The 22,658-nt window shown below is 39.3% G+C and overlaps 1 protein-coding gene and 1 long non-coding RNA gene across 6 annotated transcripts in view; one reads left to right on the top strand and one right to left on the bottom strand.

Moving 5' to 3' along the window:
• Nucleotides 1-18,356, top strand: part of LOC145651905 (uncharacterized) — a 34,339-nt gene extending 15,983 nt beyond the window's left edge. The window contains exon 3 of the long non-coding RNA XR_014118002.1: nt 18,221-18,356. This is a non-coding gene — a long non-coding RNA (uncharacterized LOC145651905). The remainder of the gene's footprint in view (nt 1-18,220) is intronic.
• The window catches only part of lsamp (limbic system associated membrane protein), a 722,044-nt gene that overhangs the window by 155,432 nt on the left and 543,954 nt on the right, over nt 1-22,658 (bottom strand). The window lies entirely within an intron of this gene.

The raw sequence follows: 22,658 nt of genomic DNA, 5'->3' as shown, positions 1-22,658 counted from the left end.
AATAAACCATTAAGTAAATTTTGTTAAATATAGTAATGGTCATACAGGACTCAGCTGTTAACGAGGATTTCAGCAGAATTTCATGGTAAATGTTCAGGGACCCTAAAGTGCAGCATAATATTAATGCTATTCCAGAACACAGTGGGAAGTACTGCCATATCAAAGGTGTTATAAGGAGAGCTCATTGAACAAGTGTTTAAAAAATGCTCTGAAACTCAAAATACCAGACTGAGACAGAAAACTAACTGATGAGATGAATTGGATGTTTTGAGGACAGAGCCTGTTCTGTGCAGTGTTGTACACTACACACTGTATTTCCCAGTGGTGGGTCACATGGATGCCCTAAAGTGGAGGCCATCCTCTGTTTAATCTGAAAGTCAATCACTTTCATCTAGCGAACTTCATACCAACAGATACATGACAAATCACCTGGTGATGTTCTGGAGAAGATCCCTTGCATCTGGCATGTGTGGCTAATCAGATGCGTTCCACTCAATGCTGTTAAACAGCACCAGATCCAGATGCCAGGGTGGAATGCATAACAGCTAAGATCAAGACCAGCAACTGTGGGATTCTGATGGTGCCCATTACTGACAACAATCTACAACACAACATATGCATTTACACACAAACTCACACACACCAGCAGCAACACCAAAGCAGGAGCACATCCAAGTATTTGCCTTATTAGGACAAATAAACAGCTAAGTTGTGTTCATAAAACTGAAGGCTTTTCTTTAACCTGTAGCATAATGGTGGTGTAGCCTACTGCCAATGTGAGGAAAATTTAACAGGAAAACTTGTAGCATACAGCAAAAAGCAATTCAGCTTCACACAGAATGATAAGTGCCAACATGGATCAAGAATAGCTGGGTTAAACATAGGACCATGCCATTCTCATATGAAATACTAATCAGTGTGATCTTAGAAAAGACAACACACCAGTGTCTAAAGATATGCCAGATGCATATAAACCAAACATTATTAATCTGAGCAATTACACAGGAGAGGTATGCAAGTGTAAGTGAACCCAGCAGTGGAGATATTGTGAAACCAAGCAATATAGTGTGGCTTTTTAGCAGGTTAATATTATGGAATTCAAAGAATGCCATGACATTTAGACTTTTACCTCAAACCCTTCATCACTTCACATGCTTCAGAACTTCTCCGAATGATAAATCGTCCACACAATTGCCCGCCCCCCCCACCCCTAAGAGTGCCCTCTCAAATTGCATATTTAAAAAAAACCAACAAAACACTGCCTGTTTGGCTTTCACTTTAAACTTGGTTCATCCTCATATAAATACCATGAAAAAGACATGTATTTGCAAAGCACTTTAATGATGCATAAAGGGAGAGTAATAAGCACTTTAAGAACTGTAAGTGTTTGCTGTAAAGGTTCTGCTTGTCATCGATCGCAAGTGCAGACCTCAGTGTGCTTCCTCTGAATGATGAAGAAAATGGGGCAACCCACTTCTTGACCCAAATCCAGGGTAAATTTCCCAATTTAATCAAAGAACCAACAAAGGCACATGCTAGAGGTGCGCGTACACACACACACACACACACACACACACACACACACACACACACACACACACACACACACATGCATATCACAATTACGTCAACACATCTATAATGCTGAATTAACTGAACACATCTGCAGCACGTTCTATCTCTGAGCTAATAATGTACTCATGAGTAAAAATAGGTCTAATCCTTTAAGATATTTTTAAACAACTAAAAATACCAGGTAGCTGAATTTATACATTAGTGTTCAGAAGACAATTATAGAATGCCTACAAATAGAACTCTGTGTGTGTGCGTTTACATAGTGATGGGTTAAAATGTTAAATCTGACTGCATCAGTTCACACTAATCATCTCAAAGCATCTTAATTGAGAACTGAGCCAACCCAGTGCAAAAGAAAACAGCCAGTCTGAATGACTGCATGTTAAAACCACTAACAGCTCAATGTGGCCCGAGTAACATGACGCTTAACCAAAGAATGCATTTAAATGCATTTCCCCTCAAGGCTCTGTGGCCAGTCCCTGGTGCTCTGAAGCAAGCACAGGACAGCATCTCTTTATCTAAAGAAAATGTCCTCGGCCACAGAGCTGTCCATGATGCTGAATTCACTGTGGTTGCAGGGCAGGAGCTTAGCAGAGCGAAGAAGAAGAAAAAAAAGACATGGATGAAATGCCTGAGATATGTTGGCCCCAAGCCCCTACTGACCTCTAAACCTTGAGCTCCACACTCAGAAAACATGATCCATCCATCTCATTTCTGTCTCACTAGAGGGATCTAGCATCGTGATGCATGATATCTTTCGTCATGCAGTGCCACCAGGCTTGAATGTGTGTGTGGGGGTTACAGATGAGCAAAACCTAAAGGATTTCACTTGGTCTCAAATCAAAAAGGAGTCTGAAATCCTTTGTTCTTATTGAGCTCCTTTTGAGTGCGTTCCCTTGAGACATTGCCCTCATCTCCAATTTCTCTCTTTTTGCATCTTTTTAAATCATTTTTTCTCACTTCTCTATCTTCTGTTCTTTCTCTTCCCTTTTCCTTTCTGCCTGCTTTCTAACTCCTCCTTTCCTATCATGCTTATCTCCTCCTCAACTCTCTCCTTCTCCAGGCTGTTCTTCCTGTGTTCTTCAGCCTCTTCCCCCGACCCCTCACAAGCTCATCCTCTACCTCTAGAACCCTTCTTCAACTCAGCAGAATATAGCAGTCCTCAGTTAGGCACACACCGAAAGAGATGTCTAATTCGCACCATTACCCCTCTACGTCACACCAAACTAAAATGGGATTAAAGCTTAATTACACCTACCCACACTCCAATTACCCATCGCAGCAACCTGACTACACGTATACATGACTCACCACTGTAACTCCCACCAACCAGCATGGAGATTGTTCACAATATTATAATCGCCCAATAGATTAAAAAGAAATGAATCACAAAAAGAAACAATAAGGTGTGAACTGGGTATTACAGCAACAAGACAGCCAGTGAATTACACTCTAATCATGGTAGTGTAGTCTTGTCTCATAATGACTTTTTTTCAGTTTCCTCTGGGGACTCTTTTTTAATAATGGAAATTGTAAGTGTATGATGACATGATAATAAAAATCGCCTCGCAAATGAAACCATTACAACAGTCTAGTGTTGTTAAGAAGGAGCGATATGGGGGAAACTAGTACTTGGATAAATTGTCATGGATCTAGTAACGTTTCACAAAATAGATGTTTCAGCCCATTTTGTACTGCTTTCAAAATTCTATAGAGATTGATTTTGAATGGTGAGTGATTACAGTGGCGAGTGTTCTTGAGAACCCTAAAAAGAGTCCTTTACCCCCAAAATGCGGCAGTCACTACTAATGAATGGAAGCTAATATGGCTAGTTTTGCATTATGGAATCTATGTCATGCTGAATGGTCATCCTAGCCTTCAGGCATTCAGGCTAGTCATTTTTAAAGTATTAATTGAAGAGTCTAAGTGTACTTATTTTCAACAATCTGTGACATTCTGAGAAGAAGAGCTTGGCAGACAGACAGAAGATGAGACATTCAGGCAGAGAGGTAGCGTGGCAGACAGGCAGAGAGACAGTGTGGCAGAGAAGCAGACAGGTAGAAAAACAGACACTACAGGCATCCAGACACATCATCCAGAGGTGATGATGGTTTTTTCTGTCACTCTGCTTGGCTACGGAGAGCATGATGAGCAAAATGAAATTGATTTGAAAATCCTGCCCATGTTCACAGCAGGCTGGGAGTGGATTAGCATGCTGCTGTGTTAATGTGGTGTGTATGTGTGTGAGTGTGTCTGTACAGACTTTGAATCAGGTCATTTGGTAGCTCAGCCCTACAGGGATAGATTGAAGGGCTGAAAATGCTAATGGACCGGGGAAGGTTAGCTCACACAAACAGACATACACACGCACACACACATATAAACATGCACACACACACACACACACACACACACACAGACACACACACACACACACACACACACACACACACATACACAAACATGCATGCACGAGCACACACAAACATATAAACACACACACACACACACACAAACATGCATGCACACAGACAGACATAGATACACATAGAGACACACACATGCACAAGCACACACAAACAGATAAAAACACACAGAAGCACACATGCGCACACACACATACATGCACCCACAGACACACACATACACACACACAGATGGCTCAGAGTCTTGGAAGGACAAGCAGGCTCTGTAGTTGAATGTAATATGCTCATTCACACAAGCTCCTGGTTGTGTCTTGGACCCTGTCACACCAAGCTTGCATGCTAAACCCAAACTCTGCTGAACTAAACACCCAATCATGAATCACTAGCCAGCCAACTCAGGCTACTGCTGCAAAACAGGCTTTTGAACAACACAAACAACTACATGCTGTCTGTCTGCAGAACTAGATCTGCCATTGCCTCAACTAGCCATTCACAATATCACTTTGAGAAATTAAGCTGCAGCTTTTTCAAAGTGATGCTGTATGGATAAGGGGTGTGTCTTACACCCAAACCTGTCATTTCCTTCAAGTGATTCAAGTGACCATGGAGACATGATAGCGAATCAGCATTTGGACAATTGCACAGTGAAATTGTGCTGAATCCAGGTGTTATTGCAGAACTCTAGATGACAACTGGGAAACTAGGCCGGGGGCAAATGTGCTACTGTTGCAGGAATTCCAGACATGCGCTTTAATGGACTTATAATGGCAGGTGAAACATTATCAAGTGGAGTAACCCTTGGGTCAGATGGGATATGTGGGTAGAATACTCTGAGGGTGGGCTTCACTTCCACTGCTCTTAGTAAAACCACAAGACAGGCACAAAAACACTTTGTTTTTTCACTTTTGCTTAATGGCTTTAACGCCATTTAAGAATTGAGGCTAAAAGATGTCATTTAAAACACATCACATGGAACTAGAAGAGGCTGCATCATTTACCTATGAACTTTCATGAAGTAGTTTATTGGCCTCAATTTGAAGTAGAGGAGAAGAGGGAGGAGTGAACCTAAGTTTTTGCTGTGGTTTTTCTTTCAAGCGCTTAGGCTGGAGAATTTAAGTACTAATTTAGAAGATTAAAAAATGATGAAATGTAGTCATAATGTATAGAGAAGAATGATTTTCAATGCTGGAATCATCTAGTAGCCAAGCTCACATTACAAATTAAATAAGTGCCTACAATCTTACAGTCCTTGACCCTATCAATCAAGGCATGTCTGTGCTGGATGGTGTCTGTACTATTAGCATGAGTGTTGCCTGTCTGCAGCCTCCAGCTAGTAAATCATGTGGCTATGCAGGAGCAGGATCATAATACAGCTTTAACCTCCACTGCTTTCTAACATACATTATATACATAAGCGATAGACAAACTACACAGCTAAATCTGCCAACTTTGCAGGACTTCATTCTACACAGGTGATTTGACTGTGCATTATACAAATTCCTGCCCCAAGTTTAGAAAAATAAGTGTTTTTGTCAAGCTTTATGCATTTGTTTTAAAACCTCCACCTGTAGTTTGCTGCACTAAACAGCTTTCTGAAGGGTCATCATGTAACCAGAAGCAGATTCTTAGGTCTCCTTCTCCTTGAATTTTTTTTCCTTCTCTTTGAATTCAGGCTTGGCTAATTATATGCAAATAAGCTAAGAAGGCTAACAACAGTCCCTAGTACTTTAGCTGTGAAGAACAAGCTGATAGGAGTTTTAACATGCTGTATGAATGGACTTGTTCAGCTGATACATTAATACAAGCCCCTGGCATGTAAAATTAATACAGTGTTGCCAAACTCAGGGCTGGTAAATCTGCTGCAGCACAAAGGTAATTAATCAGTGTACCCTGCCAGCCAGCAAGAAACTGCCTGTTCAGAATTCAACATACAGCAGATATGCAATAACATTTGCTCTGGATCAGTGACATAAATTGCATCTTGGCCAGAGCACTGCATTACAATAAATAGCTGCAAAAATTTGCCATTGCCTTGTTGCATTAATCTGTATGCTAAGCATGGCATTCTCAAAATAAGACCAAATCTGATAGAGTTCATTGTTTTGACTCCAGAAAAATGAGTGACGGTGGTGAGCATTCACTCAGAAAGAAGGGAATGAGACTCCAATGAATATACTCACCCAGATAATGTGTATTCAATTTAATAAACTATATTTTGCATTTAGAACCTGATTATACTACACACTATTGTTAAAACTGCTGAAACCTATAGTGCACTCCTAAAGTGAACAATTCATGTGGAATAAATGTAAAATAGGCAGAAATGTGCAGGTCTGACATTTGCTGTAGAAAGCAGCTTTTCACTAATGGGAAGATGCCCCATTAAAAGCCAGGCAGGCGGAAGAGCAAAGTCACAATAGTCCTTAAACGACTTTCCTCTGCACCACAGCCAAAACACAACACTTAGGAAAGGAGCTAGAAAACTAAAATTCAACTGCGAAAATGAACCATGTCCTCACTACTTTCTGAAATGGCTGATACTGTCCCACAACTTTCTGAGAGTGTACTATTATAAGAGAAATATATTTAAATTTGTTTCATCTGGTCAAGTATTTCTTCTAAAAGCTCTCATTGCTTTATATAGTCAATAATAATTCAAGTTAATATGCTTGTTCTAGTGGACAGATTATGTTCCTAATGACAAAATCAGAAAAAAGTTTGTACTTATTTTTAGTCATTCGATGCCAGATAATAAAGATGGTAAAACTCATATTGTGAGAAACTAAACAATTTATTTTCTATCAAAATAAATAGAAAACAATTACTACAAATATACACTCACCAGCCACTTTATTAGGTACTACTCTTCAACTGGATGTCACATGGCAACAATTACACATGCAGACAAGATGACCTACTGAGGTTCAAACTGAACATCAGAATGGAGAAGAAAGTTGACTTAAGTGACTTTTAACATAGTATGGTTGTTGGTGCTAGACAGGCTGATCTGAGTATGTCAGAAGCTGCTGATCTGCTGGGATTTTCACACATAACCATCACTAGGGTTTACAAAGAATGGTCTGAGAAAGAGAAAATATCCAGTGAGCAACCATTCTCTGGGTGGAAATGCCTTGTTGTGTCCAGAGGTCAGAGGAGAATGGTTTTAGAAAGCATTTTGTGGCGAATGCCATTGTTTAGATGTTCTAGTCTTTACTATCATCTAACTCTTTATTTATATTTATATAGATACAACTACATAGAACCCCAAAATCAGCAATGTCTACTAGACATTGGAGACTCTTTCATCATAAACTTGCTCATGTGTGATCTTCTGTCAACTAATGGAAGTGTCCTAGCATAGTCATTTCAACTTGGTTTCTGACTCATGTTGCTTGTGTCGAGTGCAGCATGTTTAGTTCATAGCATCTAGTCTAGGAGCCCCAGATGTTGCAGACATAGATAGTGAGACTCGAGCCCCAGCATTAGAGCCCTCACAATGGGACAAATGGCTGATGTCTCGGTGGCATAGTTGTAGGGCTGAGCACCATTCATTTCAACAGGTTTGCCCCACTCAAAAAAACACTGGCTGAACAGCCTGTTGAAAGAGCTCTGGTTATAGGATACTTGCAGCTTTGGCATGTGAATTTCGTGACCCCTCTAAAAATACCAGCAGCTTTACTCAAATGTATTCCAGGGGCTAGAGTGCCTGACATCAGGGCAAATCTCAAGGTGCTGGCAAAATTTTCCAAGATTGCTACATCGCAACTAATGATGAGGTTGGGGCAATCAAAAATTACCAAGAATAATGTTAAAGGGGTGTGTAAGTTAGCTGGGACAATGTTGGCTGCTGTAGTATGCTTTGGGTTAGGGTTAGCATGTGTGATTTAGTGGGGCCCATGTAATATGATCTGGTCCCATTCCAATTCAGCATGCTGCTGAAACAGTTTATGGTCACTTAACTGCTGGATGTCTAGATGGTGCTCAGAAAACAAAGGGTGTTTTATAGATAACTGGACATGATTAATTGAGTTAATAGTAACTGAATAGAGCCAAGGCCAGGTAGCAGACAAACAGGCTAACCGACTGTTTGTGAGCTGCATTGAGAAGTCACCTAAGTAACCCCTCAATTTAGCCTGGGTCTGTTCCTCATTTTTACCAAAATAAATGTAGTAACCAGTGTTAAACTACATTATGCCAGTACCAAAAAAACAGATCTTTGTTGTAAGAGCTTTGTTATCTAAAGCATAAAATAATTACTGATCCTAATTTGAAGATGCTTTGTGTAGTGGACACTGCGGTCCACTCCTGCAATGAAACCTAAGGTACCCCAACACCCTTCACAGAAAATCTCCATATTAAGATGCTCTTGAATACCAGTCACTGCCCTGCAGAGCAAGTGGACCCTCACCCCTGGGACGACTCATCACACTCACTCTGAGAGGCTTTGTTTGACAAATACCAGAACACCTTTGGCTCTGCTAAAACGGTACTCCCTTCCCTTATCAGGTCTCTACACCACTCTGTAAGGAAGGTTTATTACCCCGCCAGGACACATGGCCCAAACTTTACAACCCCCAGCCTTGAACAATGTCATAAAACACCTCATGTGGATAACTTCACAAGCTGGAATACTCAGATCAAGGTAAACTTATAAAAGAACATATTCCTAAAAGAATACTGAAATTTAATATTCTCCTTATGAAAGGTCTTCCTGTGAGGATTGCAACAAGACCCTGATCATGTATGGAAGATGATTTTAATTGTCCCATTGGTGCTTTCTCTTTCTCTTAACAAGTTGATATTTCAGATGGATTGTATAGACAATGGATCCACTGTGCCCCTCAGTGACTATAACAGACTTCCCATCTGGACTTGTTAACCATGTATGGCCAACAATGTATCACTATATACATGACAGGCTCAATATGCTCAATTTGGGATGAAATCTAAGTAAACTATCATCACCGAAATGTTATGAAACCCACTCTCTCTGTAGCTATGTTAACTTTTCATATGTCTGGTTATTTTATTCAGTCATGAAACCATTATATCCATGCCTTAACCCTATTATTATAGTGTTTGCATTTTAACCTTTATACATGTATTGCTTAGTGATTACCTAATCATCTTAAGTATAGCAGAGAGAGGAAGATTATTTGCAATAATCTGTACTATTTGCAGAGTACAGAAAATCCTGAGAATGATCTATCCCCCTCCCCGAGTAATGGTTATAAACATCAACGCTCAGGAACAAAGAGTTAATTAAGTAAGTTGGGTTAAGAAGTTAAAAAGAAGAATACAGAGTTTTAGGTGGACTCAGAAAATAAGTTACAACTTCTCGCGAGAAGAAATAAGTACTTAGAATAGCGTCTTATTTTGTTTGTCTTAAATTTAGTGTGTTAGTTTGTCTTAAACCATTTAATTTTTTTTCCACTATTCCGTCAAGATAGTTGCATTTGTTTTACATCACTGGTAAAGCTGAGAATGAATCCTGTTTGGCCAACAGCAATAATACTAATAGTATTATTATAATACTCATAGTACTAATTAGCCAACCTTTCTATAAAGTACGTCTATGATACACTCTCGCATTGACACCAGCGAATTCAAAGAACCATTCATTTCAGCTCTGCTCTACACTCTCGGTGAAGCCGTCAGCTCCGTTAACTTCTGGGATAGGCTAGTCCTAGCTAGCACCCTAGCTAAACAGTTCTGTGAATTGTGCAAAAGTTCATCCCTCTGATCTGAGTACTGTCTTCATTGTTGGTTTATTATTATTACCTCTGAGTGCCAGTTCTCGTAGTCCGGCTGGTCTCCATAGGACTCAACAGATTCTGACCCTGGACCCTACACAGAGCCCCCCCAAAATCCTCCAGTGGGTTCCTCCCAGTGTGGACCCATGGAGCGAGGCCAGGATGAGCGAAGGTCTCTCCGTGGGACCGAAGAAGTCCACGGAGTCTGATTCTGAGGACTGGAAATCATTATGCCAGTCCTGGCAACCAGACCTAATTTGACTCCCCCGCTTCCTGGACCACACTCACCTGGACCACTCTCCCCTATTGTGGGAGTCAAGAGGGTGCCCAAGAACACGGGGGGCTTCCCTGGAGGACATTTACTTCCCTTCTTTCCCTTCCTCTTTTTACCTTTCCCAGGCGGTCGGTCTAGGCAGGATGCAGGGACGAGTTACATTAAACAAACATGTTTATTCATACAGAAACAAAATACTATGCAGTATACAATACAATGAAGCTAGCATAGGCGTTTATATACACACGTAAATGATAAGCAATTACAAACAGGTGTGACACATGGGGGCGTGGCCACACAGACGAACACATACACACACACACACACACACACACACACACACACACACACACACACACACACACACACATACATACATACCGTGACACTTCCGCTTTATTCAACAAGTTGGTTGTCATGGCAAATATATTTAAATCAATGGTACTCAGTCACTGCACAAAATATGCACTAATTTAAAAATGAGACTGATATAATGTTAATAAGACTTCGGTACGTCACCATTGTTAGCTAACATATTTTCGCTATATTTTGGGGTGGTGCCCCTTTCAATAATTCTTAAAATTATGTGTTTTTGCTACATTTGCTTAACCCTCTGAAGTCTAAGGGCATTTTCTCTGTTTATGCATATTTACTTAAATTCACTTTAAAGGTCCTTACTTATAGCACGATACCCATGTGTTTCATATCAAAATGTTCAGTTTCAGCTCTCTTCATAATGAGGTACCATTTGACATAGAGAAATAAAGAAATAATGTAGCCATAATGCTGAAAATATGAGGTCCAATTTCAGAAATGTGTTATATTTCATGTGAACATACCTTTACTCATGTGAACCAACTGTTTTGGTGTTTGAAATACGTTTACCAGTGTTTGGTTCACAAAAGCAGTGAAATATATGAATATGAAAAGTAGTTTATTTGATCATATATACTAGTATATAGTATGTAGTATAAAGTAATAATATATACTAAATGGTATATATACTAGTGTATATATAAAGCTCCAGAAAAAAATAAGAAACTACTACAAAATTATTAATTTCTCTAGTTTTACAATTCATGGATATGTGTTTCACCAGGCTAAGCAGTTTTATTTTATTATATAAACGGCTGGCAACATTTCTTCCAAATACCAGATAAAATTATTGTATTTTAGAGCATGTTATTTAATGAAAATGACTAATGATCAAAATAACAAAACACTTACAGACCACAAGCTCATATTCATTTATAAACAACACAGTACTAATATTTCAACTTACTATGAGTCAAGAAATCAATATTTGGTGGAATAACCCTGATTTTTAATCACAGCTTTCATGTGTCTTGGCATGCTTTCCACCAGTCTTTCACATTGCTGTTGGGTAACTTTATGCCACTCCTGTCACAGAAATTCCAGGAGCTCAGCTTTGTTTGATGGCTTGGGACCATCCATCTTCCACTTAATCACATTCCAGAGGTTTTCAATGGGGTTCAGGTCTGGAGATTGGGCTGGCCATGATAAGGATTTGATCTGGTGGTCCCTCATCCACTTTGACTGACCTGGCTATGTGACATGGAGCATTGTCCTGTTGAAAAAACCAACCATCAGAGTTGGGGAACATTGTCAGAGCAGAAGGAATCAAGTTTTCTTCCAGCAGTTTTGTAAGTGGCTTGATTCATGTGTCCTTCACAAAGACAAATCTGCCTGATTCCAGCCTTGCTGAAACACCCCCAGATCATTACCGATCCTGCACCAAATTTCACAGTGGATGTGAGACATTCTGGCTTGTAGGCCTCTCCAGGTCTCCATCCAACCATTACATGACCAGGTGTAGGACAACCTTTTTCTAGCTTTGCACAACTTGCCTCCAGAAGTCTGTTTTGAACCGTCCTTGCTGTGCAATTTACCCCAGCTGCTGCATGCCATTCTTTTTGTAGGTCACTTGATGTCATCTTACGGTTGTTAAGTGACATTCAAATGAGGTGGCGATCATCATGAGTCCACTGCCAGTCATCACTACATTAAAAAATTGATGCAACTTCACAGTACATTTGTTGCATAACGTTTTAGCTAGCTGACTAGCTAGTTAGATGTTAACTGAACAAGGAAGGAAATGTTTCCAACGTGAAGGTAAATCCTTAGTGATTCACTTTAATTAACTCTTCTCTGGACCTAGTTTATAATCCCAAATCATTAAAACTTGCAGTCATTAAACCACTTCTTTAAAAAAATCTTAATCCTGTCCTTTATTTACAAAGTACTAGAAAAAGCAGTATTGTTGCAATTATGTACCTTTTTGCAGACAAACCATGTCCATGAACTGGATTCAGACCCCTTTACAGCACCAAAACTACACTAAGGTTGTTAATGATCTCTTAATATCCTCTGACAAAGGACGCATCTCCTTTCTTATACTTTTAGATATTAGTGCTGTCTTTGACACCATCAACCACAACATCTTACTGGTTAGGCTGGAAACACTCACTAGCATTAGAGGTCAACCACTCTCTTGATTCAAATCTTATGGTTATCAATTTGTCCTTGTACTCTGAGCAAAAGTAAATATGGTGTTCCACAAAGGTTTTTACTGGATCCCATATTATTCTCATTATATATGCTATCATTAGACACAATTATACCTAAGCATGGTATTATCTTCCATTGCCATTGACGATAATCAATTATATATATCTTCTAATCCTGGTGATTCTCATATTAAATTAACAAAATTAAAGACTGCATAAAATAAATAAAAAAGCAATTTATCTAATATTCTAAAGCCTTATTGTGTTTCAGTAACACCCATCATCTGTTGTAACATCTGTTGTAAAAAGCTTAGGTGCTACTATTGACTCTGACCTTTCATTTAATGTACATGTATGTATTGTAACTAAGACTGCCTTTTTCCATTTACATAATACTGTTAAACTGAGACACTTATCAGATGCAGAGAAATTGGTTCATGATTTCATCGAATCAAGATTGGGCTACTTTAATGGTCTTGTAATTGGATGCTCTAAAAAGTCACTCAATAAACTCATACAGAATGCAGCAGTCAGAGTCAAGGGCTAGAAAATTCGACCACATTAGTCCTGTTCCTTCAGCTCTGTACTGGCTCCCAGTTAACTTTCAAATCGATTTTATAATTCTTCTGTTGACATATAAAGAGCTAAATGGTCTGGCCCCACAGTATCTGAGTGAACTCATTGCATACTATAACCTACCTCACCTACTGCACTCTCAAAATACAGGTGCTCTAATAGTCCCTAAAATTAGTAAGACTACAGCCCAGGGTAGAGCCTTCTCCTGTAAAGCTCCTCTGTTATGGAACAACCTTCCAGCTTTGATCCAAGACTCAGACACACTCCCAATTTTTAAATCTAGTCTTAAGACTTTCTTATTTTTTCAAGCTTCAGTTAGCCTTCTGTATATAAAGGTGCAGAGCGTTCCTTGCCTATCAGCTTGCTCATTAGGCATATGGACCCATCATTTGGCTGCTTTGTGACACCGTATGTGTAAAAAGAACTATATAAATAAACTTGACCTTGACCATGAACATGACTAGACTGGTTTGAGTTGATAGAAAGGCAAGAGTAACTCAAATAACAACTCGTTACAACCAAGGTATGCAGAAGAGCATCTCTGAATGCACAACATATCAAACCTTGAAGCAGATGGGTTACAGCAGCAGAAGACCACACTGGGTGCCACTCCTCTCAGCTAAAAACAGTCAACTGAGGCTACAATTCCTATTGCTCACCAAAATTGGACAACAGATGATTGGAAAAACATTGCCTGGTCTGATGAGTCTTGATTTCTGCTGAAATATTCAGATGGCAGGGACAGAATTTAGCATGAACAATATGAAAGCATGATCCATCCTTCCTTACTTATATCAATGGTTCAGGCAGCTGAACCATTAATACCAACTGAGCATGGTTTAAATTCTACAACCTACCTAAGTATTATTGCTGACCATGTCCCTTCCTCTATGACCAGTGTGCCAACTACTAATGGCTACTTCCAGCAGGATAACATGCCATATCACAAAGTTCATATAATCTCAAACTGGTTTCTTGAGCATGACAATGAATTTACTGCACTCAAATGGCCTCCACAGTCACCAGATCTCAATCCAATAGCGCACCTTTGGGATGTGGTGGAATGGGAGATTTGCATCATGTGCAGTCAATAAATCTGCAGCACCTGCATTATAATTTGTCAATATGCATGTCAATATGGACCAAAATCTCTAAGGAATAAGCACCTTGTTGAATCTATGCCATGAATTAAGGCAGTTCTGATGATAAAAGGGAATCAAACCCAGTAATAGCAAGGTGTACCTAATAAAGTGGATGGTGAGTTTATTTTAAATCATATTGCTGTTAGTTCTTGTATTGTTCAACACCAATAGGCTTAGCAAATTCATCCATCGTGAACCTCTTCCTTTTAGATCCTTCACTGATTTCTTTTCATGAATGTGTGTGCCAGAGGACCTGATTTCTTAAAGGGAGCGTGAAATTGAAGTTGAGTGGAATGAAACACCTGGTCTGCAATTTTTTTTCCCAGCACTTTTCAAAGCAAAGTAACATTGATGATATTAATGTTTTGACTGTATGATGCAATTTTAGTTTCATTTTACAATGTTTTTAAGAGTTTTTAGTGTTAACTAATAAGGGAGTCACCCCAAGCCTATGGTTTAAATACACAAAATAAGATACAGATGTTCCTGTAACTCACCAGGTAGAGCAGGTAGAGTGAGGTGTTAACAACACCAAGGTCAGGGACTGCTTTATAAACAAAAATGATGCCAGATCCACCTTACATAACAGTATAACTACTTATGACAGCAGGGTCTAAAAGTCTGAGTCCACTGCAATTATCTTTTTTGTCAGCACTCGGGAGGGCAATTTGGTTTCAAACTGCTTCCCTAAGACACTATTTACATTTGACATTTCTTGAGCCTCATATCCTGATAATGTCTAGAAAAGATTTACACATATTCACTTACTCCATATAAATGCATTTCTGTTAGTGCTGCTTTATATAGTAACATGCAAATCCAGGAATCCTCTTCCAGAATCTCCAGACATTTCATTTCATGAAGTTATGTATCTTATAAGAACATAATCTTATAAGGAGAAAGCAAAATGTATGCTGTGTAAAATATAATAAGATGTTATATTTTGTTTGCAGTAGTGATATAGTTGCATGTAGGGAGAATAATGGTGACATGCACACTTGGCTCAGGCATGTCTTAAACATGTGTCAAGCCACCCCCTGACGTGGTCCGAGTGATGGGACAGCAATCTGCCCACAGATGCAACCTTGGCTGCAAATAGGGTCCTCAGAGATCAGAGACACTATCAGAGAGGACCACACTACACAGAAACAATTAACAATGTATCGGGATCATACGCAAGTTAGTGCTTGTACTGCTTTTAGGAATTTCACAAACTATAAAAGATATTTTTAAGGTGTTTTTCAATAATAAATAGTATTGAGTATTAAATAATTTTTTGAAAAATGTTCTTTGGACACGTTTGAAAAACCCTTTAGAACCCTCAGCATCAACTGGATGTGGTGCGTAAAAAAAACCAAACCAAAACAAAAAAACTTCCATCTTTGCTCATGGGCACCAGCCAAACAGGATTATTATATCGTTTAATTCCACAAGCAGTCAGGCTGCAACGAGGGGGCAGCAAATTTAATTCATACAAGAAGCTAAATTGGTTCCATTTAATCTTGGCCCTGTCAGATGTTGGTGTGGTGCATAGATGGTTAAAGGAGCAGTGTGGGTAATGCCTCACGTGTCCCATTACTGCTGAGCTCATGCCTAACCATCGGCTCTATGGCAGCTGCGATTAAAATGCCAAACATAACACTTTATGGCTGCAGCACCAATGTGCTTGTCTGTCATCCCGCACATGTATTCACTCCATTCGGACTCTGCAGTGTGTCACAGGGTGGGTAATGTGCCATGTGTTTTGAGTAAATATTTTCCTTTGGTTTCGTTGTGAACCATACAGTTTCGACAGGGTTTATTTGTATCTGCACAGTCAGAGCTCATGCCTGAATGCTTACAAAGGCTCAGATTAACCCCCAAAGGAGCGCAGAAATAAGTGAGGGCCCACCACAGCCACTCTGCTGTTCACACTCATTTCTCAAGCTGTGTGCAGAAGCACATGATGAAAGGGGGAGATTAACTTACTCAGGACAGGTGCGCATCAACTGCACTGCAATGGCTGGCAGGTCGGAATTGAATAAATACAGGTAAATACATCAACAACAGCAACAACAACACTAATAATAGTCCTGTTCAAAATAGTCAAGCATGTGGGTCCTGAGAACACACACAAAACATGCACAAAACCCTAACCACAAACCATGCTTTTTATGCGGGTTTACTGATTTCATTCATTTGGAAGTTGAGAAATAGCTGAGATGAACTCTGGCACTTTTTCTAACAATCAAGTGAGATATAAATACATACAAATTCAAATTAATTTCAAATCATGTTCTGAATAAGCAATACATAAATATGCATGTAACTATACAGTTTCCCATTTTTAAAAGAGAGATTTATTTAGAGTTTTTAAGGCTTAAATAGTTCCCTGTTGGAATCTTTTTAAGCCCACAGAGAAGCTGCAGGTGCCTGGTAGGTTTCTCAGTAGTCAAAGCCATCAGTGAGGTTGTGCTGTGCATGATTACGAGTGATGGCGAGCTATGTTAATCAGGTCTAGGCTGAGAAATAGAAAACCTATCCTTTAAGTATTTCACATGTTTGGGGATATTATGCTGTAAGAAATGAACAAATGACAATACACAAGAAAGCCAAGGGGGAGGATTAACATTTTAACCAATAGCTAAAAAGCTAATGTGAGAAATGAGGCAGGTGTGTGTGTGTGTGTGTGTGTGTGTGTGTATGTGTGTGTGTGTGACAGAAATCTCAGAGGACTGATAGCACCAAGCTTTTTGCTGCTGCCACTATGCTTTTGGATAAGGCTCTTCCCACACTGCCCCATGCAGTACCATACTGCTAGACTATACTGTGAGACTGGCACTGTTAGGCATAAAAATGACAAATTTGTGATGTAAAATAGAGTAATATTGTCACGAATGGCCACCCTCCTGGCATCCCTGTTTCCATGGTTTCCCTGTCGCGTCTCTGTTTTCCTTTACTTCCTAGTTGTATCATTCTTTGGTTTCGTTTTCTCCACCCCTCGTCTGTTTTTCCACGCCTGTTATTACTTTCACCTGTGTCTCTGCTGTTCAGTGTTTATCCAAGTCTAACTGCGGTATATATTCCATGTACGTAAATTCGTATTTATTTTTCTTAGCCTGTATGTTAATTCTAGCCTTTTTTTTATGCAAGCCTCAGTGTATTTTGTTCTAGCCACTGTTTGTGGTTATTAGTTGTTCGTGACCCTAGCCTTTGTTCTTGTCATGTATCCTCGTACTCTCTGCATCGGTAAACTGACCCTGGACTACCCTAACGACCATGACTCTGGATTTGCCCCTAATAAATCTCACTTTTCTCCGCCTCCTTACCTTTCATCGTTACAAATATAGTACAGCCTAATTGTAAACAAGTGCGTATGTGCAATATCTTATAGTGATTACAGGTCATTCATTACTACTGACATTTTAGATCCTAATTGAGCTTATCCATGAAATTCCTATTACACTTATACCAATAATGCAACAAACTATGCAGTTTTAAAATACTTTAAAATACTTTAATCAAAGTTTTATTAATGACAACAAGAGTGCAAGGAGTTACAAGGGCAATTCTGTAAAACATATGAACATATAACTCATCCCTTTGGTGTAATCATAACCAGTCACTTCCTGTATATTAGCCCACCTCTATGCCTACCTTTAAACTTATCCAATAGTATCCTGTACATAACCTACCTCTAATGTAGCCATTATCTAAAAAGGCACAATCAGGACTGGCCTGGTTAAGCATAGGTTGGATCATCAAGCAATTCCAGTCCCTGTCAGACAGCCTGGGAACACTGAAAATATCAGTCAAATAACCTGAGGTAGGGCAGCCACTTCACAAATTTGTTAGCATGTGGGTTCTAGAATCACTGCATAAACACAGGATGTTTCTACAGTTATCTAGCAGAACTTGCAATGTATGTGTCAGCTCTAGTATTGATGATCTCCTATCTGTTTTCCAGGGTTTTAAGAAATGAGGGCTCTGTAGTGCTAGCAACTGGCTAAGACGGTTGAGCTCTTTCACCAGGATTCAAGTTGGAATACCTGCAATTCCATAGCCCTCCAAAGTAGTCCAAGAGAACACAACCAACCCTCTGCGCCCAGTTCCACGATGCTGCCCATTCCTCGATGTCCACTACCTCATTTTCACAGCACCGGGCAGTCGGTATTCCTCTCCAGTCACATTCAGCTGCCGAAAGATGTTGCATGAGCAGCCATACAAAGGGGCTGTTAGCAGACGCTTGTCTTCCCTGTCCTCAATGGCTGATGCTGTAAAACGGTGAGTCAGACAGCAGGTGGAAACCAGTTGTGATGGATATTAATATTTATGGCATTTAACTAACACTTTTCATTCAAAGCAACTTACAATTATGACTGAGTACATTTTTTGAGCAACTGAGGGTTAAGGGTCTTGCTCAGGGGCCCAAAAGTGGCAACTTTGTGGTGGTGGGGCTTGAACTGACAACCTTCAGATTGCTAGTCAAGTACCTTATTCACTGGGATACCACAGCCCAGACGGCCACTGGGGTCAAAGAATTCAGGACCCCTGCTTAAAATAAGACAGCTGTGTTTTGTTGAAATTCCTCATTATATAAAGAAGCCATCAAACCACTAGAACTTTGATCTGTTTTTGTATGGCATACTGTGCTGTACAAATTTCATCTGTCCAATAAACCACAAATAAACCAGGGCTGCCCCAAACGGTTATTCTTATAATTGATTAATCAGCTCACTTTTGTCCGAACTGATCAATTAGATGGGAAAAGTAAAACTGCAGTCAGGCAATAATTAAATATGTCATGTTATTTCAATCTACAAAAAAAAAAAAAAAAGCAACAGTATATAATACAAAACCCCTACTCTATGTTCTTATTCATATTTGCAAAAAAAGTATATATTTATGAAGAGCATAGCAGTAGATCGTTGCAATGCTCTAAAAAAGTATTTTTTTTTATTATTTTTTTTTTTTACTCAGTCTGCTCAGCCTGAAAGGTACAGAAACAATAAAGGAGCAACATACACATAACACAAATTGCAAGCTTGGGCTTAAAATGAAAATTCAAATTCAATAATTAAATAAAGTCAAATTTGTTTATATAGTGTTTTAACAAAATGAATGTTGTCACAAAGCAGATTTACAAATGTTTGGGTCCATCTTCCATTTCCATTGGCCATTTGGTGCACTACTATTTCATCTACACAGAGATTTGAGTGCTATATGATTAGCATTATTTTAATTAATACATATTTCTCAACCAAATTAATATAATTCATGTAATTATGCAATAATGGTGTCAAAATAACCATTAATATTACTCACCTAATTTTCATTTACACTCAGTAAAATTGTGTTTGAAATGTAAATGACAAACTCACAACCTTGTTAGAAAGATGGAAAAATTCAAATGTTAAAGGCGAAAGAGCAACCCTCTGCTTGCAATAACATTCTCACCTGAGAAAAAATGGTTTTGAAAATGCATTGCTCCAATTGCCTTTTCACTTTCACAGCCTTCTACCTGTCAGTCAGGGCAGGGCTACAACACACTAAGCAGAACAGGTGACTTTCTGGAAACATGGTGGCTGAAGAGCTGGTTGGAGATTCAGACTATCAGTTTGATGAAGGAGAATGGTTAGGGAGAATGGTGTCTCTAAATTCACATTTGATCAATGTGACATGTTAACTGAGCATGTAGAAGAATATGTGGCAGACTTCTTGGCCTTATCAAATTCACATTTTATTTGCTGTACATACAACATATAATTCAGTTTTTTGTTGCTTTTTTGTATCACAGTATAGAAACACTGTACTCTAAGTTAAGCATTTGAAAGAACAGAAGAGTTGCTGAGTCGAATTTTATGAAGCATATGAAACAAATAAAACTTGGGTGAGGGTAGGAGTCACACTGTTTTGCAGATCCAACGCATTGTCTTATTGTTTTCAAAGAGACAAATGCATTAATTTGTTATTCTTGCATAATGCAATTTTGCTAAATAAAAAAACAAAAAAAACAAAACACAGATACCTTACGTCATTCCATTCTCCTACACATAATGAACAACAGTTCTGTGGCAGACTCCATACAGAGTTATAATGTCTTTCATTTTCAATACAAAACTGAAATATCCTTCCAAAGTATCCATCTGAATTGATATGGTACATCTTCTTACTACGCTGGGTTGAGACGCAAAGAATTCAGCCATGGCTCTCAGTTTGGCAATAACAACACTTGTGTCAGCACCTGATAATGCCTAGAATTCTGCCAAATGCTCAGTTAGTTTCACACCAATCAAGTGTGAGTGTAGAGTCACCATTATGACTCCACCACCTCGTATACTACTCTACGAACAACTCCAACAAGTCCTTTAGCTTCCATGTTTCAAAACAAGACAACTAGGGAAATGTAGCTTTACCAGACTGTTATTTATTGCACAGAATCTTTCATGCAAGTGTCCAGAGCATGACATGTGAAATGCTTGGAAATCTCCAAAGGACACAACATTTGAGTGGTCTTCTTTGTCTTAAAGGAAAAAAATGCTTAATTTTCCAGAGTTCTGCTACTTTGATAATTACTCTGTTGCATAGTGTGCCAAAATACATTGAATGGCCACTTTATTAGAGTTACCCATATTGTCACATGTTGGACCTCCCTTGGCCCTCAGAACTGCAGCAAATTGTCACTGCATAGAATCCACTAGGTACTGAAATTGTTATGCAAGAATAATGGCACATGCAGACAGGAGAGCTTCTCACAATTGCCTCAAATTAGATAAAGGTACTGACATGCTCTGAACAGACTGTTCTATCTTAGCCCAGAGATGCATTATAGGATTAAGATCTATAGGATTAAGAATTGTGAAGGACAGGGAAACAAATCAAAACTGTTGTATGTTCCTAGACTATACAACCCTTGTATTTCACCCTGCTGAAAGTTTCCTGCCATAGGGTAAACAGCTGCCATAAAGGGATGATCTAATGAGTACTGTCCAAGTATCCATCCACACGTATCAGAGGATCCATGGTGTGCCAAGAAAACATTCCTTTGGGTCCCTTAATATCAGCTGAGCATGGTTTAAATGCCACAGCCTGCCTGAGTATTGTTACTGACCATGTCCATGACCACAGTATACACATCTTCTAATGGCTACTTCCAGCAGGATAATGTGCCATGTCACAAAGATTACATCATCTCTAACTGTTAGACTGAACATGACAATTAGTTCACTGTACTCAAATGGCCTCCACAGTAACCAGATCTCAATCCAAAAAGAGTACCTTTGGGATGTGGTGGAATGGGAGATTTACATCAGGGATATGTAGCCGACAAATCTGCAACAACTGCATGATGCTATCATGTTAATATGGACCAAAATCTCTGAGGAATGTTTCCAGCACATTGTCCTATGACACAAACAATTACGGCAGCTCTGAAGTGAGCACAAAGGTCCTTCATTAGCTGTGCAAGCACTTGATGTATGTGTGCGTATATATGATATGTATAATATACAACTTTTATATTTTACTGTTTATTTATCTTGATGTTATCAATACTGTGGGATAGTTACTGCCGCCCTGAAATAAATGTTTATTCCTAATCTCTGAGAGCCTTTAGCTAATTTTTCCCCAATAATGCGCACTCTGGGACAGTTACCTACTCACCATACTTCACATTCTAAAACTCTGGTTTACTGAATATAACCACATGAAGCAAAAGAAGCTATTTAATGCTGGCTGAAATGGTGCCTGGCTGTTGTCATTCACAAGGAGTGTGTACTAAAACGCAAAGTGGCTGAAAATGTAAGTAAGGCCTTTTAGCCTCAGAAGTGACACAGTGCAGAGCAGGGCCAACAACGGCATGCCCAGCATTAACGTGGCAGCACTTGATAGAGCCTCAACATACTCAAGGATGGCAAGAACTGAGGCTTTAGCTCCACCCTCTCCTAAGGGTGGAGTGTGCGAGCCGCAGAGCCTGGAACATTTTTCACTGGGCTGTGCAGCTTTGACGAGTACTGATAAGAAATCCTGGCCTGACATTGCCTTAACCCTGAAAATGGACTGCCTGCTGAATTTTCCAGACTGTTTACCCTCGATACCAGCCAAAAGGCTCAAACCCAGAGGTAAAAGCAGCAACACTCGATCAGATGCCTGACTGTGCTAATGCTTAAATTTAGCAGGATTTGAAGTGGTGTTGACATTTGGCTTAGAGGGAAATCACACATGCACTCTCAAACACACACACTCACTCTCCACATACAGACACTTATATTTATATTTACTCTTTCTCCATCTGTTTTTGTTGTTCAGTCTCCTCTGCCATATAATTTGTTCTTAAATAGCTAATGCAGCAAGAAAAGGTGCTAAGTGACCTGAAGGAACAATCAGAGTTGACATGTCATCAGTGT

This window comes from Electrophorus electricus, chromosome 17 (assembly GCF_041902795.1).
Source record: "Electrophorus electricus isolate QZ-2024a chromosome 17, ASM4190279v1, whole genome shotgun sequence".
NCBI lineage: Eukaryota > Metazoa > Chordata > Actinopteri > Gymnotiformes > Gymnotidae > Electrophorus > Electrophorus electricus.
This window is presented reverse-complemented; position numbering and strand designations above follow the sequence as displayed.